This window comes from Carassius auratus, chromosome 47 (genome assembly GCF_003368295.1).
Source record: "Carassius auratus strain Wakin chromosome 47, ASM336829v1, whole genome shotgun sequence".
NCBI lineage: Eukaryota > Metazoa > Chordata > Actinopteri > Cypriniformes > Cyprinidae > Carassius > Carassius auratus.
In genome coordinates, this window is record NC_039289.1 from 3,510,160 (window position 1) to 3,533,852 (window position 23,693).

General features: G+C 34.6%; 1 pseudogene; it reads right to left on the reverse strand.

Annotated features, from left to right (window-relative positions):
- LOC113064530 (von Willebrand factor D and EGF domain-containing protein-like) overlaps positions 1–23,693 on the reverse strand; it is a 52,303-nt pseudogene that overhangs the window by 10,778 nt on the left and 17,832 nt on the right.

Here is a 23,693-nt window from a genome sequence, read left to right on the forward strand (position 1 = left end):
TTAATTCTGTAACCCTAAAATCTTAAAGTTTGCAAGTCTCATTTGTCTCTTTTTATTTGTCAAAACAAAATGTTGAAGGAAATATTGAAAGAAGATGTGTTTAAAAAAAAGCCTTCAAACATGTCTTTGCAAAGCTGGTCAGACTAGAGTACCAAAATTTGCCCGGGGACCCCCTCAAGTCTCCCTGGTTGATGTCTCAGCTTTCTTTCTTTCAATTCTATTCCCAGAGGACTTAACCTGAGGGAGTGAAAAGAGAGAGGAGAGGGAAGATGAGGAGAGTCATAAAGCCAATTTGCATCCCCCATCCTGATGTCCTCCAGGGGTTTGTTCTAACAGTCCGAGCAAATATTGAATGGAGAGTGTGGTATCTTGGTAAATATGAGCACAGTTTGAGACATCAGATCTTTTCCAAAATTCTACACACTCTCAGAAAAATACAAATACAAAAGCTGCAGTACCTTTTCAAATCAAGTACCAATATGGACTGTTTAGGTACAAAGGTTTGCCTTTTGAAAATGTAACGCCCCAGTGACAGTTTTTGTACTTTTTTTTTTTTCTGAGTTTGTAGAAGATCACTAGAAAAACATCTAACATCTAGTTATTATTTCTCCCAGACAATCGAGTTGATGGGATCAAAATCAATTGTTTTCATCTCCTGCTTCTTAGATTTGAGTTTTCTCCTGAGAAAAAAAAATATGCCAGGATTAATTTTAGTGTCTCTCCTAAAATGTGTAAAATGAGAAATCTCAGCAGAAACTTTTATTTGCATCTGCGTATAGAGATATTACAGAGATTTGTAATTTCAGTTTTCCCTATGGGACAATACATGCAATACCAAGCAGATTTGACTATGCATCTCTTGACTATTACTCTTCCAAACAGAGAGTGCGAGGCGTCCTTTACCTAACCCTGCTCTGTTGAGTTTCATAGAGCGTCTGAATGCCTGGCATGGCTAATTAGAATCGCTAATTTCAGGCATTATACCAAGACGAGAGAGGGTAAGAGGTGTGGGCACAAAGGCACACCAGCAGGCCTTGTCTTGCTTTGTGCTTAGCAGCTGGAGGAAAGTCATTTCCTGGGAACATCACACACACAAAAACCCAGCGCAGGAAATAACTCCAGGGGGAATGAAGGGACATCACGCTGCGTCAGGGAAAGACAAAGAATCGTTTTCTGCAATGTCATGACACCAGCAGTGGGCGATTTGGCTTTGTTTCCTGGCCATCTGTGGACATGTAGAGACAGAACAATGGAAACAACTACTTGCCAGTTCTCTGACTCGCGCTGGTGGCGGCTTTGGTGACCGAAGTCTTGCTTGGAGCTTCGTTGGACTCCAGCGGGAGGTGAGTGGAGGTCGTTTTAGAAAGGGGGGCGGGCATTTTGCTGATGGGCCGCACTGTGGGAGGCGCAGATGAGGTGATAGCGTGAGAGGTGATGGGACGAGATGTGACCAGTCTTGCTGGTGCTGATGAAAAAGAGAGAGAGAGAAAAGATTCAAAATCAACTAGACAGCTTTTGCTACTGATGCCTCGAGTGTCAAATAAAGGACAATTGAGTTGTGTTCTGTTATTATCTTAGTTAAAGCTGCGGTAGGTAACTTTTGACGCTCTAGCGGTTAATAAACAGAACTGATTGCATCTTGCGGAAGAACATCGTAGCCGGAACTACTTCTCTCTGTTTATGTCTATGAAGAATCACAAAGGCACTGGATTACTCCGCCGCGGTACCCCCGAAGCAATCTAAAATAGTCCGAATATAAACACTTATTATAGGTGCACCCTAGTGATTCAGGACAAGCTGAAAACACGGTTTGGAAAATGGATTCATGGAGTACTCACTTATTATATACAGTTTTTTACATTTTGAGCACAAACAAAGTTACGGACCGCAGCTCTGATTGGTTGTTTCTTACCGGGAGCGCATGACTTTCTGCAAATGGCAATAGGACACTGGGAGGAGCCAGAGGAGCTTCATTTTTTCACAGATTATCTGTCTCATATTCTACTGTCAGGACATAATGACAGGTTTAATAAATATGTAAAAAATATATATTTACAAAAGTTACCTACTGCAGCTTTAAATACTTTTGGACCTTCTAAATGACATTGAAACATTTGTTACTTGCATCTGATGAATCATCACAAGCTTGCGGTTAAACTTTCACTTCGGTTTCTGCTGAAGAAATTAAATACTATGGAATGAAATGATAGACATCTTTAGTTCTTTTTTTCCCCTTATTTTCAAGACTTCCACCTTGGGTTCTGTGAACATCTTGTGCCGTACTATGCCTGAGTCAACAACTGCCTAACCATTCCTCTAGAAAGGAACAGTTTCAGCGTTGTTTCAGAGGCTGTCGTCTCCTAAGCTTATCAGAAAGTCTGCACACCAGAGACGTGAGAAGCTGACTTCCTCACTGTCTCTGTATCTCAACACGGAAACTACAGAGGGGATGTTTTACCAATTATCTCTGGACAAGCTCAGAGTCTGGCATGTGCACAAGGTGGATAACTATCATATGCCATCTGGATTGTATCGCTCTCCCTCATGCAGTTCTGCTGGTCATAATCAAAGCGGGGCGGTGGATCCAGCTCTCTCTGCTCTGTTGTATTTCTGTATGCTGCAGTCAGACAGATTGTGTTTGTAATAGAGGCCCGGGCCTGGATGAAAGAGTCATCAAATCACAGTCCCTCTGATGGAGGAAACCGTGAACACAGAGCTCCCTTAGACGAGGGTTTTTCACTCGCAGATTACGGTCAAAAGACATTTGCAAAGCATTTTGTCAAGGAACATGGAGGAAGATGGAAAACAAAGCCCCTTGAGCAACAGTGCAGAGACAAACACAATGTTTCCTAAAACCAAATAACTACTGACTGAGCTTTAAGATCCTAGGTTTATGAAAGGCTCAATGACAGTAGATGTCTGATTTGATGCAAATTTGATAGCCTAAAATGCATACAAGGTCTCAGAAATTTGTATGTAAACCTTTTTTTTTATTTAAAAACCCCGAACTAAACTTTTACTCTTTTTTTTCTTTTTTTTTGAAACCATGCATTTGCCTTTTTACTAAAACAATTTTATTACACCATTTAAATAAATAAATAATAAATTAAAATTAAATACAAATAAAAAAGTAAAACTTCATCACAAGAGTATTCATCCAATGCCTGTATTGTTTATTTTTAACAGCTGTTTTAATAATTGTATGTTTTATGTTTTTTTTTAAAACATATCACACATTATTTTTTGATAAATGTAATTTTTTTAAATCCTAAATCCTAAATATTATATTACATTTTTGAAAGTAAAAAAAAAATATATATTGAAAAAAGGTTTCTTGTTGTTTTTTTTTTTTCACTAGTCAAAATAATGTAGCTATTATTTCATTGAAATACACTATTTTGACTACTGTTTGGCAAATCAGTGAGCATATCAGACAGAGAAGCACTCAAGCTGCGACTTTGATGCTTTGAAATGAAAAGCCTTGTGTTCCCTGAAGTTAACTCAGGGCAGAACTGCAGGTTTGTGCTGCTTTGGCACCTGCGGGTGAACATAAAACAAACTGTTTTCTTTTTTTGTGTGTACAACAAAACTGAGGTCATATCTTGTTTGGGACTGTTTAACTTCATAGCGAAAGTCTCTTTTTCAGAAGTAGATGAGCTTTGGGAGGAAATATAGTTTCCTTGCCTTTGCAGAAGATCCCGTCTCCCTCCAGGCCCCGAGGGCAGGGGCCGCACCTGAAGGAGCCAAAACCATTCACACACCTGACGCCAGGAAAACACGGCCCTCTCTTACACTCATTCACATCGTCCTGACACATGGCACCTGTTAACAGAAAACCGAAAAGCATTATTATTATTAATATTATTATTACTATCATTAAATGTGTGTTTGTGTATAAATGTTTTTATTGTCACGTGGCGTGACATTACATTGTAAAGTAACTCGATGAGTTATTCAATCATTTATTCGTCCAAAACACAGATTTCTTAATAAATTAAACGAACCCCTGTTTTATAGTGTAGTCACATTTGCGAAATTAACCCCACTGCGAAATTTGCAAGAAATCTCACAAGAAATTAATGTGGATTTCTATAGAAATTAGCGGATTTTGTGCCTATCAATGAATCATTCCCTCAAACGATTGGTTTAAAACACTGAATCTTTCAAAAACAAATCAAGTTACAGTTTCAAAAGTAATTGAGTCATTCACTCAAACAATTCACTCAAAATACTGACTCTTTTAGAAACAAATCAAGCTATAGTCTTATAAGTATTTGAATCACTCACTCGGATGATTCATTCAAACAAAACGATTCACTCAGGAACAAAATGCTTTACTTTAGAGCTATTTTCAATGGCGGGAGCAAACATACACAATTTAACTGAAAATAAAATTAATTGTCATTAAATTATAATCGTGACTGCAAAGTAATTACCAGCTACCACCAGAATCATAGCAGCCGGTTTGCATCAATAGCTAACCTCATAAAGCGTGACTAGTAAATGGTTGACCAATATCTTGATTCATTCTGCATATAGGTATGTTTATCGGGTCACACTTTATTTTAGGGTCCAATTCTCACTATTAAGTAACCATTAACTATGACTTTTGCCTCAATTAACTCCTTATTTGCTGCTTATTAATAGTTTATAAGGTAGTTGTTAGGTTTAGGGTATTGGATAGGATTATGGATGTCATGCATTATATGTACTTTATAAGCATTAATAAACAGCCAATATGTTAATAATAGACATGCTAATAAGCAACTAGTTATTAGTGTGAATTGGACCCTATACTAAAGTATTACCAAAAAAAAAAAATATATATATATATTTTATTTTAATTTTTATCTAATAACTCACTAACAAACACACTTCTCAAATGCAGAACTTTGAGACGGAAGTTCAAATACTCTGGAAAACACTAAAACTGTGGTGAAGCATTGTTTATGGCGGGAGATAATCATTTCCATCACTCTCTCCTCTGCTAAAACATCAAGTGGCCATACCAAACACTGCTTTCAGCAAAGATAAAACACTTCTGGGCTGATTCATCTCTGTGTTTTGGCCTGTTTATTACTCCCAGCAGCAGAATAGGGTTCAGATACTCTTTCCATTGTGGGATCAGTAGCTGCTGGGCATTTGTCCATTTTTCTTTCTTTCTTTTTTTGTTTGCTGTTTGTGGCTTCTCTTAGAAATGTGTTTGAAGGGGATCTTTAATAATGTCCAAACCATCTGCAAAGGCCCAAAGCGTTCCGAACCGCAGCAAAGCATAAACTTTTATCCAATCGGCAGTGTTGTTATCTAACGTATGCGTCGCCATTGGTGGAAATGGACAAACTCTCTTTGTGACTGGATCAAGAACGAATCTGAGCCAAGTGTTTGTGCTTATTTAGAAGAACTACTTCATAACCAATAAGAGAAAATGCACACACACACATACAAATAAATACAAAACATTGATCAAAGGATGAAATACCAGAGAAATTAATGTCAACATATATAATAACTCCAATTTTAAGGCTTTACTTGTTTATGTAGATCTTTTTTTGATGTGAAGAGAAGGTACAAATTAAATTAATTACATATATTAAAATATATACTCCACAACCCTGTAAATTTTTTAAGGCTTTATTTATTTATGAGGATATTTATCTATTTATTTTTGAATGTGAAGAGAACATAAAAAGTATGGTCACACTTTATTTTAGGGTCCAATTCTCACTATTAACTAACCATTAACAATGACTTTTGCCTCAATTATCTCCTTATTTGCTGCTTATTAATAGTTTATAAGGTAGTTGTTAAGTTTAGGGTATTGGGTAGGATTATGAATGTCATGCATTATATGTACTTTATAAGCATTAATAAACAGCCAATATGTTAATAATAGACATGCTAATAAGCAACTAGTTATTAGTGTGAATTGGACCCTATACTAAAGTGTTACCTAAAGTATTTAATTAATGAATTAGTAAAATAAGTCAAGTCACGTTACCTTTATTTATACAGCACTTTAAGATATTAATATGGTATATTAATTAACAATCAAATATTTATATATATAAAAATAATGTAAGTTTATAAAAATAAAACAAAGTTAACTATGTATCTCAACACCACATAACTTTCAGGCAAGAGTCTGAAATGTTTTATTAATATATATATATATATATATATATATATATATATATATATATATATATATATATATATGTGTGTGTGTGTGTGTGTGTGTGTGTGTGTGTGTGTGTGTGTGTGTGTGTGTGTGTTTTAAATTTCAGAAAGTTACATATAAAATAATATTTAATTTTATATCATTTATAATTTCTAACATATAGTATATAAGTATTCTGTATATTAAATATTATTATATTTAAGTAAATTGTAAATAATTGTAAGTGTAAGTAATTGTAAATAAAATATATAAATATTAATTAGAGTATTTTTAATTGAATTTAGTACTATGCATATACAACATTGTGAAAATTAAATGAACAAAATACATATATTAAATGTTATCATTTATGCAATTACAATTCAGTATTTTCATTTTTATATATATATATATATATATATATATATATATATATATATATATATATATATATATATATATATATATATAAACTATTATTACAGACTCATATATGTATGTATGTGTGTTCGTGTGTGTGTGTGTGTGTGTCTATGTATGAAGTGCCTTACTGACCCAAAATTTAATTTTCTTTTTTCATTATTATTTTTATTTTTTTATTCAGCAAGTGTTGCTAATTGCATACAGTCTCTCTCTCTTTCTCCTGGCCTCAAATGACTGTATCTGTCAAACTCAGACAGTCTTTAATAAGCACTAGGAGGCAGGAAGCAGATGCTTGTTAGCTGTCTAGGGCCCACAGAGGAGATGGAGAGGACGTTTGGCTTTCGTTGCACCACACTGCTGTGACACAAGACTCAGGGAAATCTGGGCAGCTGAGTTCTGCGTCACTCATGCCATGATGAGAAGAAAAGAAAAGATAAGGCTGTACATGGTAGTCAACCAGTACATGCAACAAAGGACCATTTTGACTTGTCTAATATCATCTAGGCCAATCATATGTTGTTTAAAGTTGAAGAAAGGCCTTGCAGGACCATATTCCAGTACTGTTTCAAAAATTCATTGGATCTTTCTATGAATAATTTCAAATCTTTGGAAAAGATCATGAAATAGATGAATATACAAGCTTGGCATTTACATTTAGTCATTTAGAAGACACTTTTATCCAAAGCGTTGAACAAATTGATTCACCTAAGATGAATCAGATTTCCTAAATTCTACATAAGAGGGCAAAAACAGTTTAAGAGCACATATTTCATTATTGCTTCAACTCACACAATAAAATGTGACGTCATACAACTTTATGTAATGTTTATATACTAAAATATAGTTTTTAATTATTGTAATAAATAGTTATTTAATAATATCAGTAGTTTTTTTATTTTTATTTTTTTATAGTATTTTTATAAACAGTTTTTAATCACTTCTATTATTATAAATGCTTAATAATTTAAACATAGCATTTATATTACAGTTTTAAATAAATAAATAGCTTTGGCCATGTAATTTCAGAAGTTTTTTTTTTCCATTATATTTAATTGTTATTATAAATAAAACATACAAATAAATAAGTATTAATCTAAATGCAATCAAATATTTTTCATAATTATATATATATATATATATATATATATATATATATATATATATATATATATATATATATATATATATATATTTTTTTTTTTAATTTATTTTAACATACGGACTTAATAATTACAAAAATAACAGCATGAAAGTTTGAAGTGACATGAGGGTGCAGAGATAACACACGCAGAAAATTTTGATATACCAGATGTGGTATAAATCAGAATAAATCATTATTTCTACAAAACCAAAGTTTGCATCTCGTTTCACCAAAACATAAAAATCAATCGGGCGCCAGTTTGTCGATGTCTCTCACCTCCACGGTAAATCCGCTCTGGGCATCGCACTCATCAGACACAGTAAATTGAAAACTGCGCATTTCCTCCTCGTCCACTTTCCATTTGAGGAGACCAGACGGGGAAATTGAGGCCCTGGGGGGCCCTCTCTCCAGCTGGAAGATCAGGGCCGAACCCTCGGGGTCCGTGGCTGTGAATTGGTACACAAAGTTCTCACCTACAAAGGTCTGCAGGCTTGGTGCATGTTTAGCTGAGGAAATGAGAGGAGAAATGCAAGCGATAATAAGGTGCAAAAGACCAATTGTAAATTCATTTAAATGAAAAAATGTATACATTTTTATTATTACAAATTTCATGAAATTTCATCAAACATAACATAAAATTAAGCAAATATGCGAAAAATCAATACATGCATATCGTTGCTTTGTTCTTTCAGAAAGCAAAAAGAGAAATTACTAAATAAAATTTTATAGAATGTATTTTTATTTTATTTTTAACCTATTTTCCCAGGGAATCGAACCAACAACCTTGCGCTTGATTACGCAATGCTCTACCAATTGAGCTACAGGAACACTATACACATATATACAATTTGATTTTGGTCATGTTATTTCAGAAAGCCAAATGAGAAATGCCTCACATGGAAAAAACAGGCACGAAAAGAAAATCTCATTTTGTAATATCTGGCATGATGACATTTGCGGGATACAATCTGATTTACTGCATTGTGCATTCGTATCCAGCGGTTATTTCCCACTTCTTGTTTTCTATGAAACTTGACAAACAAAATCAGCAACACAGAGCAAAAATATCCATCTTAAGTGACACGCAATTATCCACAACAAAACCCCGGTCTTGAAATATGAAAGCATTTTCTGCACCAATATGTCACTCGTATTCAAAATCTCATCCACGAGCAGCATGAAGTATATGAGCTTGCGAGTTTCTGGCTGGGAAATGTTGACTAACAACAAAATGGATCCGTAAATCTGTTCTGACAAAGTAAATAAACCCAAAGCCAAACAAAAATACCAATACAAATACTACTGCTATTCTCATAAATGCAAGTATTCAAACCAAAAAAAAAAAAAAAAAAAAAAAAATGCATGCTAATTGTTTCAGAATGGTCTGATGTCTATTTCACACAGATTTCCTCAGATATGTAACGGTACTGTTACAGTACAAACACTCAATTTCGAGATTTCCCTTTTTTGATGATCATCTCGTCTGAATTTGTCTGTATGAACGGACTCTCAGTTTTGCCACAGAACGCTGAAAGAAGCACGGCAGAAAGCGCGTGGGAAATAACTAGCAGAAGATAAATGGGTGTGAGGTGAATGGTTGTAATCTTCTTTAAAGCTGAATGTGTGTGGAGTCTCTGATAGCATCAGTCCCACCCTCATTTGAAGCGCAGGCAAACAGACGGATGTTTGTTGTCATCTCTCTCCCTCTCTTTCTCTCTCTCTCTCTGAACACAGTGGTATGGAGTTGGATGTGTAGCTAAAGAAGAGGGTGTTTGTGCCCAAATGCAACATGATTCCTAAAGAACTTGCCAATAAAAAAAATAATGTGTGTATTTGTTTTGCTATACTTGCAAGATTTTGTTTTTTGTTTTTTTGAAAACATAATAAATCCCCATAAGTTTACATTTACGAGAGGCTTTTATCCAAAGCAACTTACAGTGCATTCAGGCTAACATTTTTTTACCTAACGTGTTCCCTGGGAATCGAACCCACAACCTTTTGCGCTGCTAACGCAATGCTCTACCATGTTATAAGTATCCCTATACATATAGTAAAACATCATAGATTTATAATTTTTAAATATGACTCGGATAGATCATTGAAAAAAAAAAGGTTAATAAAGCTTCATTAAAAAGCCATAAACAAAAAGATAAGATTGAAAACATGGTTTATGCACATCAGCTGAATTATATTAATACAGTTAAAACAATATACAATAATACAGTTGTTTACTGACATCATTCTGAAAAATATGAATTTACATAAAAACACTATAATTATTGATTGGTATATTGATATTATTTAAACCTATAATATTTGTTGATAATTATATACTACTTAAAACAATACTAATAACAATAATATTACATAAGAAAAATAACATCTATTATTATTATTATTATTATTATAATACACATATACTTACTAATATATTTTTATGAAATATTTCAACAACAACAACAATAATAATAATAATAATAATAATAATAATAATAATAATAATAATAATAATTATTATTATTATTAGTTGTACTAGTAGTATTACTGTAACTATTAGTGGTAAAGTAATATTGTACTCAATTATGGCATATTAAATTATATGAATAATATCAGATATTTTAATATATATTTTTATAACAATGCATTGTATTATAGCTTTATTGTGGTGAAATTAATAATAATTATGAGCAGTAGTAGTATAAGCAAAATAATATTAATTAATTGATAAGCAATTAATAAACACACACACACACACACACACACACACACACACACACACACACACACACACATATATATGATATATATTTAATTAAATATACTAATATATATTAATAAATAATATATTAATCAAATATTTTATTTAATAATAATAATAATAATAATAATAATAATAATAATAATAATAATAATAATAATAATAATAATAATACATTTTAGTTATTGTTAATTGTAATCATGAATGATTACAAATAATAAACACATTCATTACAACAATACAGTTGTTTATTGTATTGTATTGTATTTTTTATTGTATTTTTTTATTGGCTTTATAAAATTCCCTGGCATATAATGGCAAATAAAATCAATAAGACACAAAGGTGTGCACCAGTATGTTTTTATCACAGTAAAAGCACATGCATGTGTATGCCACTTTGCATCCTGGTCAACAACACCTTTTAATGGTGGTAAATTCACTACAGTTCTCATTGCCATAATAAAACATCCCAGGACAGTCCAATTCTTCATCCATATCCTGTAGGTCTCCTTAGTTGAAAACAGTATTTAAAAGAACTTCATGAAATATTACACATCACAAGTCTTCTCAGTGTGCTAATAAACCAAGGCTGTAAAATCCGAAAATCTAACGTCAGCTAATTGAATTTCACAGCGAGCGTTTTCCAGCTGACTTGCCATATAACGTCTCTGTTTAGCTGCTGTAATAAGGTCTGTAAGATGTGGGCTTTTAACTTCAAACATACTGAAAGTAGTAGCACGACAGCAAGTCTTTTCAGATCTACCCTATACTTCCTTTTACAGTGTGATTATAACCGACGCAGTAAACACCTCACACAAATGTTCAATTAAATAAACATTGTAAATGTCACATTTAGTCAGTCCAAACAGTTCTTTTTGTTTTTTTCTTAAAAGCTTTTTTACATAGCTGGAATGAGATTCAAACCCATCTCTACCTACATGCACATATGTATCTGAAGCATTATTATTAAATATTAGACTACAGCGTGTATTTTGTGTCTTTATGTTAATTGGATTATTTTTATTTGCATTCAATTAGCTTTAAATTAGATTGTGCTGCAGAAGGTTGTTGGGTCGAGTCCCAGGGCTGCTGAAACTTGTAATTAATTTGCAGCTTAATAATGTGCTGTGTGAGTGTCTACAGGTACATATACTGTTCAATAATGTGTGCTAATGCCATCAGATCTCGGTTTGCTTCCATGTCACTGTGTTTACCTTGATTAATGGACCAGGTGTATTTAGGGTCGGTGGAGTTACACATGAGACAGGCAACAGAAGGGCTGGAGTCTCCTTCAGCAAAACACATCCCATCTATATTACACGTCCTCTCCTGAGAGAGAGAGAGAGAGAGAGAGAGAGAGAGAGAGAGAGAGAGAGAGAGAGAGAGAGAGAGAAAGAGATGTGTGATAAGATTAGTAATGAAAATAAATACAAACATTAAAAACTGAATATAAAATAAATGTAATGAATATTAATAGTAATGTCCACAATGTCCACAAATTGAATTTAGTTTTTGATACATGGTATATTATAAAATTTGAAACCTTTACAACCCCAGTCCACTGTTATTTTATCATTATTTGTATTATTGTATTTATTTATATTTAATATAGTTATTTTGTTACACCTTGTATGGCTTCTAATTTATATTTTAATTTATTATGTGTTAAAATTTTGCATTAAATTTGTATATTTTAATTTCATTCATTAAAAAATATTTGTATAGCATTTTATAGTTTCAGTTAATAAAAACAATGTACCTGCATGAATAAAATAAAATAAAAACTCTCAAATGATACTAAACGAAGATAAAATTAAAACAAAAATGAAATAAAGAAGAAAACTAAAACTAGGTAAAGAAAACTAAATGCCAGCGTACAAACTAATTAAAACAAAACTAATTTGAAAATAAACAAATACATGCACTGTAAAATGAAAAAAAAAAAAAAAAATACAGCTCTAAAACTACAATAAACAAACAAACAAACTGTAATATTTTATTTCAAAATTGTAAATCCTACACCATTGTTTTAAATTTACTAAAGCCTAAATCAAAACTAAAAGTAGAAAAACATAGGTAAAAAAAACAATAATAGAGTGAAATAATGAAAAGTAAACTCAATTGAAAAGACAATAAAAAACAATTATATATATATATATATATATATATATATATATATATATATAGAGAGAGAGAGAGAGAGAGAGAGAGAGAGAGAAAGAGAGAGAGAGAGAGAGAGAGAGAGAGAGATTAAAAATTCAACTAATAAATAAATTCCTGTACACATTTTTATCTATAGCGACTTTCAGTTTGTGCTTTCCCTGGGAATCGAACTCGAAACCTTTTCACTGCTCATGGTAAAATTTAAGAAAGAAAGAAAGAAAGAAAGAAAGAAAGAGAAATAAAGGATGTGTGTGTTAATACATTGTGCCGTTGAGCGCTCCAGGTGTTTTGCTTCTGCTCACGGTTCCACTGTGGTTCAAGCCAACTTCCTCTGTCGAACCTTTGAGATAAACCTCAGCCGTCTTTGCTATAAATCACCAAAGCATAAAGCCTGGCGCTGATACAATCTCTATATTGCAAGTTTTTAATATCCAGCGGGACGTGTAAGTTGCAACGCCCGGAGGACAGCCAGAGCAAAGCAGAGAAGATAAACAGACCAAACGGATCCACCTAGATAACTCATCCCTCACGCTGAGATTACACGCGATGTGGCAGCTGAAAATCCCGAGAAAGAAAGCGAGAGAAGCGGAGGACATCAGGTGGTCAAGGGATCAGTTACTCCGTCAGTCTCTGGTTTCGATGATGTGAATAATATTGTCTGTTTTCCACATCCACACTCTGGGTTTTTCCAGCGCACACCCCAGTGGCCTCGCGTATCGCTGTTGTCCTGCTGCACTGAGAGCAGTTAAGACACTAAACGCCTATGACAAACTTTTTGCCTTTTGAGTCCATAAACTCGCATCCTTTCCGGTGGAAAATCCAGGCCATTAGGCCACGAGAGAAGTTGTGCAAGAACAACCATGGAGGTTTTAAATAATCTAAATTCAAAAGAAATTTAGAATCAGTTTGAAGGGTTTTAAATAGAACAGGGGTTTCTGAAAAATTGCTGTAATTTGATTTCTATATATTGTTTTCCACAAAATTTTGTTATGAATTCAGATCAAACTATATGTATCTCAAAATTAAGACAATACAAATGTGGATATTTGTGATGTGTTATGAATGAATACATATTATTATTAAATTATATTACGCATGTTAATTTATAATAATAATAATTATTATTATTATTCTTATTAAGAAATGTATTAGATGTTCATATATTTGAATATTAAAATGTATTAAAGTTATATATTTATTCATTTTAATACATTTTAATAAAATTATTTAAATCAAATATTTTTTTAATTATAGGAAATAAAATAATAATACTATAAATAATAGTTATCAGATTTATGTAATAAAAAAAATAAATAATAATAATAATAATAATAATAATAATAATAATAATAATATTGTATATAAATATGAATTAAAAATATCTGAAATATAATTGTGTAAAATACAATTATGTATATATTCCTAATTATATTTACATTCATTAAATAGTTAATAATAATATTAATTATTATGAAATGCATTAACATTTGTGAAAATGTCCTATAAATGAATGATCTGTAATAAATATAATCAAATATACAGTATATTCATATTATAATTATATTCATAATTGTTCTTAATTATATTATTATATGACATAATATATAAATCACCATGATATGATTTCATAAAAAACCATGATCATTTAATAAATATTCACCTATAAATTGCAAAGCACAGTATTTTGGTCATAAATGGCCAACAACCTAGTTTACCTATTTTAACTTTTTATTTTTCAGTTTTCTCCTGGCAAGGCAAATATAGTTCCAATTTATACAATAACTAGTTGGGAGACATGCTATGTGCATATGTGTATGTGTATTGAGTCTTTGGATACAGGAAGAAGAATCGGAAATGACGCATATTGCGTCTTACGTCCAGACGCTAACCATGCGTTGCCGTTTACATCGGGATATTGGCGACTCATTGCACATTCCATGTATACAGGAGTAACTCTCTCTGCTCACGCATGTAAACGGGTTATCCCGAATGTTTCAGAAACCCAAATAGTGACCTTAACCCGACCATAACGCAAATTTTAACAGCTTGTAAACGTAGTCATTGTTATATAATGTGAAGAAAAAATAGAGAAAACAAACTGAGAAGAAAAACTGTGAAATATTTGGACTGTCATATCAACCAAAATAAATGCATAATAAAGATAATGCAAAATGCATATAAGAAATATAAACAGCTGGTAAACTGTCTTAGCTCATCCGCCACTGCATGGCAGGTGATGCAAAAAAAGTATGTCTTCTTGTAATACTTCCGACAGAGTGTCTTTAGCAGCACTAGTTTGTGTAAATCCAAAAGCGGGGTTAATTTTTCACCCCTCGGTGAGTGTTAATCCCACAAGCCTTCGAGATTAATGCGGGCAGGAGTTTAGGTGGATTTCGAGATGTATTACTCCACAGACACGTCTTTGCTCTGACCTTCAGAGACACCCTGTGGCTCTTTCAACATTTATATTCATGATAATGATTCTCCTCATCACAGGCCATCCATTTTTTTTTTTTACATCAGTAAACACACTCATTAACAGGTACACACATTGATCAAACCACACTTTGGGAGCGAGCGATGAGGTCAATGATCGCAAGACCTGTTTACGAGTTTACGAACTTTTTAATGTTTATGTTAGTCATATACTTAAAGATAAAGCCAGATTGGTTTCCTATATGGACTGCCAGAGCATAAAAAGATTCAAATGACTGTGTTGCTGTTATGACTGTCATTCAGAATAGAAAGCTCTCCTCTATCTCACGGCTCGATGATTTTGCCTGTGATATAATATTTTAAAGCGCCCGGCACGCGTCATTTAGCTTGGCCTCAAACAGCGCGTGCGGCCAGCATAAATTCAAGCTGATTTTAAACGTTAAAACCCTCAACTGTGAAGGAGACTTCCTGCATAATTGGATTTCGCCAATGTTCTCAATTCAGTGGCCGCTTCATCTTTCAATCACAATGGAACGTTTCGAAAAAGATGGCCTGCTTTTATCAGAACGATGACATTTTGATTCATTCAGTCACTATAAAAAATGGCAGTGGAAAATCAATCACATGAAGCCTCGGACAGATCCCTGTCCCTGAGATTGATGGACAGGTACCTCAATCTCCCATCTGGCATAGGGCTGCTCTCTGGCCGTGAAGTCCGTCGTGTCAACGGCCATGTTTCCGAGCCTTGAGATGGAGCAGTCTACCGCTTTAGAGCTCAGAAACAACACTTTGGTACTCCCTTCCTCTTCAGGGATCCAAATTCCATTCATGTGCTAAAAAAACATCAGCAAATATTAATGGTTTTGTTTTTTTTCTTAAAGGAACAACCTAAAAAAAACCTAGAAATAATGTACTTTTAAAAGAACTGAATGTAATGTGCTTGAACACTACAGTTAAGTGTAAACGGATTACAGTTTAAATTAATACTTGAGCCAATTAGCTGAAGTTAAGAGTGCTTTTATGTGTTCATATGTCCATCTGTATTTGTAATTTAATAGCTACTTCTATTGCTGAATATACTGAGAAGTAAACTATATCTTTCAATATGAATGACATCAAGTATATTTTATTTACTTATTTATACTTAAATATATTTCTAATTACCAGGGTTGGTATTACTAAATATTATAATAACATTTTTATTTAATGTAACTTGATGCAGACTAACTAAAATGGAAATAAATGTGACAAGAAAACAACAAAATTGCTAAAGTTTTAACTAAAATTAAAAACATTACACACATACATACACACACACACACACACATATATATATATATATATATATATATATACACACACTAAATGAAAAAAAAACGTTAATAGCAAATTTATAATTATGAAGTTGCAATTTACTATTTACTTTAAATAGCTTTAAATTTAATAGCAAATAATGCACTAGAGTTAAAATTATAATCAATACTTGCGCTTTAGTATGTCGATCAGCACAGCAAAATAAGTGAATTTTAAAGATTATTAAGACAGATTATTAAAATGTATGACTACTGTAAAATGAAACTTTTAATTTGACATCAACAACGTTTATTTAAAAAAAAAAACTCAATCATGTTGAGAAACTATGAACTATCTCTAAGTACACTTCAGTGTATTTTATTTAATTAATATATTTTATGTATATATTTTTAAATACATTTTTAATATTGGAAGTTCATTCAGTACACACAGGCCACCCATAAATGTTTTACCTCAAGCTGGCAATTCTGTCTATTTACTCACATTCATGCCATTCTAAATCTGTATGACTTTGTTTCTTCAGTGCAGCACAAAGTTAGGTATTTTGATGTATGTTCTCCCTGTTCTTTTCCACATAATGAAAGTGAATGAATGTCAAACAGGTTTGCAGCAACATTACAGTAAGTAAATGGTTCATTTTAAACTATAAGTCAACTTTTTCTTTAAATTCCGTCCTCATTTATCAGAAGATGCTAAAAATGTAGGATGGACATATGTGCTTGAGTTGTTCAAGGCTGTTTGAGGTCAAATTAAAATAGAGCAATCTTCAAATCTTTTTTTTTTTTTTTTTTTTACTACATTTGATTTTTAACAATGACGTTTTGAGGTCCCAAAGACACGAAACTGTTTTTGTAAAATACCAACAATAATTTCAAAATTTACCTAAGGTTCGGCATCAACTACATTAAAAATATGTTCCTCTGGCTAACTGAAAACTAACTACAAAGATGTAAGAGAAAGACTAACGCCATCTCAAGACCAAGTCGTACTTATTTTACTGGTGGCTAATTAGGACGAATTCGTACGACCTCACTCATGCGATTTTGTATGATTTTTCTAGACCCCAGTGACGGGTAGGTTTAGGGGCGGGGTTAGGTTTAGGTCATTCATACAAATTCATACGAATTATGCAATTCGTAAAATACGTACGATTTAGCACAAATCGTATGAATTTGTACGATTGAGGTCATACAAATTCAGATGAATTAGCCACCTCGTAAAATATGTACGAATTGCATTGAGATCAGGCTGGAAAGACATAAATGAACTTTTCATGAATTTAGAAGTATTAAGAGTGTTTCTGAGCTATTCAAAAGGCTCTAGGGTCTGTTAGACCATGAGGGTTAAACCCAGCCCTGCATGGCATCGATTTAACATCATGAAATTAACTTTGAGTCCAAAACTTTTAAGTAAAACAGACAATTTACTTAAGGAGTCACCAGCCGATATAAATCCTCAGATAATTCCATCGCAATCGAACTCTCGTACGTCACACAAACCGCCGTTCTGCAGATCGGTGATTTCTATTGGCTGACCTGAGGAAACCAAAGAAACAGACAATTTACAGCACGTGTTATTGAAAGTATACATTTTAGGGGGTTGTTTAATGACCTTTGCAAGAGTAGCTTGCAAGAGTGGCAGCCATAGCAACTTAAGTCTAAGTTAAGTCTCTAGGGGTGTGGCCTGTCAAAGGGGCATGGGCTTGAGACTACAGCTTTACTGCTCAACACAACCAAAACCACACACACAAATACACACACTTGCTCGGTAGAAAGCAATTTGGGGAGTAAATGGAAAAAGTAGAGACTTTTGTGGATCACAAGGTCAAAACCAATGTGTTCTTTGTCATTCAACTCATACAAAACCACACAGAAAAAGCCTTTCAGTCGAATGAGCCGGCAAAAATGACAGTCTGCCGTCCACTCTTTGTTGATTCACTGGAAAGGCACTACGAGAGTCTTGTTAAACCCGAAAACTCCATTCTAAATTTATGTGAAGTATTTAATGATGTGCGCTCTTGAAAATGCACCGTCCTTTCCCAAAACCACCAGTGAAAAAAGTTTACGAGACTCAAATGGAAAATTGCAACACTGGCAGTTTGGAAGACGAAGTCACAGCAAACGAAAGTCATTTCCAAGTACATTGCCGCTAACAAACAAAGAAACAAAACAATACCAGCTTTAAGCTATACAATACATCAGACTGCTGGATTCTGACCTTGCCCGTCTGTGTTTGTCATTAAACAGAAGAGATTTATTCGCCAATATTACGGCATAATTAGAGCTGGGGAAAATAACGATTCTCCATAACCGAGCTTCTTGAATAATGCAAATGAGTAAACACGAGCTTGTTTGGGGCGTCTCTCAGGCCTTATAAAACACAAGAACATTTAATATAGTTTCAGCGACAGGCTGAGATGACTGTACTGTGGCTGCATTATGCTTGATTAATGCGATTATCCCTCCCATCTCGGCTCATTTCAAATCAGTGTTTTTATTACCAGAGCATAACCTTGCGTTCGGATCTCCGCAGGGTGGAAGTCTATTTAAATCACATATCTGCGACACAAACAAAAATGGATGTACTGGGCTGGGATTCTAAACTAAGGCAGAAGTGTAATAAATTTATATTTATATCTAAAAATGGAGAAGGAAAACAGTGAGAGATATCAGAGAAAACGGTCCTCGGAGGAGAACAATTAAGCACAGTGAGTGATAATGAATTTTAGCCTCATCAAAGAACCTCCTCCAGATGGTCTCATTTTGTGTAATTTTACACTGGGTACAAAAGTGATAATAAAATTATATATATATATATATATATATATATATATATATATATATATATATATATATATATAAAGAAAGAAATTGCCCCCCCCCCTAGGAAAGACATACTTCCATCAGAGCCAATTGTTGTTGTTTTTAAAAGACGAAATTGAAAACAAATTTGTGAGTCATGCAATGAAAGTATCAAATCTGATAAAGAAAATCTGCTATTAAATGTTTTGTTAGCTTAAAAATAATAAAAATATATTAAAAATATTTAAATATTAAAAGTATTATTTGATGATGTATTTTGTCAGTTAAACAACTACCTTTCCAAAATGTGCATACTTTTATGCATTTATCTACATAAAGCAAGCAATATAAATGATATCAATATATTTTTAAAAACATATAATTATAAACTATATTTTTATTACATCATATCATATAATGTTTAAAATCATAAAGAAATTTACTTTACGTCTTTCCAAAATTTCTCCCCTGTTTACCTCCGACTCATCATGTGAAAATCAATTAGCAAACAATTAAAATAATATTAGCGGTTGATCCAAGGATCATTATGGCTTCAAAACAAGTCACAAAAACATGGTCCTGAAAAAACAAAAAAACCTTCACTCTCACTGCAGTGCCACACAAATACCTTCCTAATCATCTTGGAGATCAAACATTTCCAGCTCAGCAGGTCAGTGAGGTGATTTTTCAGATTTTCCCATGATTCACTCTGCTCCCGAGTGCCTAAAATGCAGATCTGAACCAGACAAGCCTCAAGCACTGACGCAGTGTACGCACACACATATACACTCTCACACATTGTCCCTGACCGGCCAGGAAGGGAGCGTGAGAGATATTCAGGAGTTTTTAATCTCTGCCACAAGGGCGAATGCTGGTGCTTTATGTTTGAAGAGAAATGATAAATGAGGAGCGATGGGATGACTCACTGAACCTACTGTATTAAAAAAAAAGATGAGACTTTCTACAGAATGTGCCCCCTTCCTCACAGCAGTGAGTGAGGTTTTTCAGATTGTTCCACTACTGAATGAAATCCGGATATGCACAGGTATTGAATCTGGTCTGATTGCCTTTTCTATGGACTTGATTTTCAATCTACCTGGAATTATGCAAAATAAAAAAACAGTAGAGTTTCGTTCCGGACACCCTTCATGTTGGCAGTAATAGCATAAAATGTGCCACAAGACACACAAGGAGAATGTGTGATATGCCGTTCTCTGGCCTGCGCGAAAACTGAAATTGAATCCCATTGGTCCCTTTTCCTCCCTCATTTTCAAATATTGAGGTAAATCTAATAAACTCACAGACTGAAAGTGTAGCCAAGGATGCACCATTTGTATAGTACAGGAATCATTCAAATAAATAACAATTCTGTCATTATTGACTCATCCTCATGTTATTCTTATTCTGTTTCACATGCAGAAAAAAAATGACATGAGATTTAGCAAATAATGACTGAAAAGAAGGGTATTTTGGAAGGGTGATTTTCTTTAAGAAGGTCATGGTTCTGGTTATACCAATTATATTTCTATTTTTTTATTTTATTAATATTCTGTTTTCTACATTATTGCCATTTTTATTTGTAGTGTAATAAAGAAAAGAGCTAAATTCGAAGTCACACTGTCCAAACGAGCAACAAAGTTCTGTGTATTAGCTAGAGCACATGTGTTAAACTAAAGCAACTTAAACACATAAATAATGGTCATTTTTCAATAAAAATGGGTATTTAATCAACTCTGTGTAAAAAGTATCTTAAATTCTGGCCATCCAATCAAATAATGAGTGATGAAAGGTAACAGCAGCAATTATTTTCAGTTAATTCATCAATCTGGAAATGGACGGTCAGGCTGAGCACAGTGCATTGTGGGACACCGTGCATTTACTCCACTCTTTGGCTAATGTAGTAGCTCACCCAGACAAAAAAAAAACAGTAAACACTATACCGGCTATATTCAGCAGAAATAAACGTCGCGTGTTAGCATGCTAAGCAAATCATAAGGTCAAATGTGGACAAAAACAAAGTGAAGCCCTGCAAAAATCCACATTTGACTAGATTAAATGGCAATAAAGCCAATCGGAAATTCTTAGACATTAACGTGTCATGGGCTTTCGAAAAAAAACTAAAATAAAAAGTAATGTATGGTGCTCCCAGATGTGAAAGAGGCATCAGCCGATGATCAGTTGGGCAATTAAGCAGATTTATCTAGCCGTCCTGATTCTAACACGGTTATCATAAATCAGAGCTGGCTCTAGGAGAGGTTGAAAAACATCAGTCTGTGATAAACAGCTCTCTCTAGTGCTCCTAATCTGTTCACTAATTTGTGTTAAAACTCCCATTTCGTCACCAAGCCAGCCCCAGGGAGCATGCAAAAAATGTCAAGGGAGACAGCGGCTTAAAAAAAGATCCCGATTCTAATCAGAGAGCTGGTACGGGCGTCTGGCACAAAGCCAGGCGTTAGCATACCTGCATAACAATATCTCATTGATATGAAGGTTGGCTGGGAAAGCTAATGGCACTTCTGAGCCTCACCGCTAATGCCAGAAACAATCAGCCGAGAAACACGCTCAGTGACTTTGCTGTTAGAAAAGGAGTTCCTTGCAACGATTCAAATAATTCACATTATCAATAAAAAGCACACTTGCTCAATCACACGCCATCTGCGGTTTCTTTGAAGACATGCTTGAGGGAGTAGGAAACTGTTATTTTCTGATTGTAAGGACAAGGAATATATAACAACAGCATCCAAAACAAAACATGATTAAAAGCGACTGAAAGTGTACAAAAGACAACAAGATGCTAAAAATATATACCTGAGGAAAAGAGCTGGCACAGGAAAAAATTTCATCTGATGCCACAGAAATGCTCTGGCACCTTGGCCACCATCTGGTAATGGCAGCTATAGTGCACACTGTACATGTGCCAATGTACAGGATTTTAATTACACACATTTGGCATGAAGAGCAGTGAAAGTACTGGCCCATAGAGATACAACATCAGACAGTCATATACTTACAGACCAATGCTTGCAAACACAATTAGAAATTGCTGAAAGGGACTGATGGAGGAGCGCCATCATGTCTAGAGAGAGTGAGAACAAAGGTAGACATTCTCCAGCCATCCGAGCAAAGCCTCAAAGACAACTCGGATCCACAACTGTTTTCCCTATTCAAACCCCCATACAGATACATCCCACAAAAAAACTGTTGCAGTACCCCATATGACTGCTTATTGATAGCTATTTTGCCAAAATTTCAGCCCAGGGTGTTTCTTATAATCAAGGATCCCTGGTGACCACATTTGAAGCAACAGACGGATGTCAAAATAATCACATACTGATAGTAAGGCTGCAGTCGTAAAAGCTGTAGCCTGGATAACACTGACACCCCCACTCTACACATTGCCCATTCAAATTACAGAAGTTCGGACACCGTAGGGCTGCTGCGATATCCTCCAATGGTCTGGAAGCTTCCTGAGAACGCTGGGACCGGTTCTCCAACCACTTCCGCTCACATTCGTTCTCCAGGAAGGGTACAAGGGCATTCTCCCAGGCCGTATCATCTTTCAACTGAAGATCCAGGATGCAGAGATCCACAGCTTCTTCCAGGTGCCGACCCAGCAGACTCTTGCATACTGGGCCCACGGTTGAGTTCGCCAAGGCCAGTTGGCAGACCTCCAAAGCTTTGACAGAAGTGAGGCCACAAGGTGTCGGCCAGGAAGGGTGGGCAGCTGGACGGTGGGGGGAGCGGTGGTCATCTGGAAAGAAGTAGGCAAAACTTTCGAGGTCGGTCTGGCTTAGGGCCTGGACAGTGTAAACGGGCAGAAAGTCAAGGGTTCGTCTCTTAGGCCTTCCACCTGTGCTTGGTAAGGGCACCTTCGATTCATTCAAGCGAGGAGCGTGAACTTTAAATAATGAGTCCAGTTCTAACTCCTCTACTGAAGGAGAGTTCTCTGCCAGACCTTGGGACACTTGAGACTTTGGTTTAACACCTAATTCTGACACTTCAGCCAATGTATCCGGCTCCTGGATGTTATGGGTGGAGACGGATTTAACAGTGTGCTCGGCAGTGGCATCTCTGAAGGGGAACAGGGACGTGTAATCTGTGTCGTCGTGAGATAGGCAGCGAGAGACGGGAGGCGGGTTTAATTGTCCTTCGGAGGCATGTGCTGAATGGAGGGATAGGCTGTATCCCTTTTGACAAGCACAGAAATTCCACTTTATCTCCTCATCCACGGCAGGTGGCGTGCTGTCAAACAGGCTCTCCCCAGGCGTGATCCTGACATGGAGAAATAAAACAAAAATATGACCGTCTCAGATCAGCCTTTGAATTAAGCCCTCAAGCACTGCGTCAAGAGAGGATTTAGAGTTCGAGAAAGGTTAGCCCATTAGATTAGAGATTTTCGTCTGCTTTAATTATATTTGACATTAAAGCGAGCAAATCAAGGTTAAATGGTGATGCAAACTCTAATCAGAAACAGAACTGCTATACAAGTCTCCTATCTAC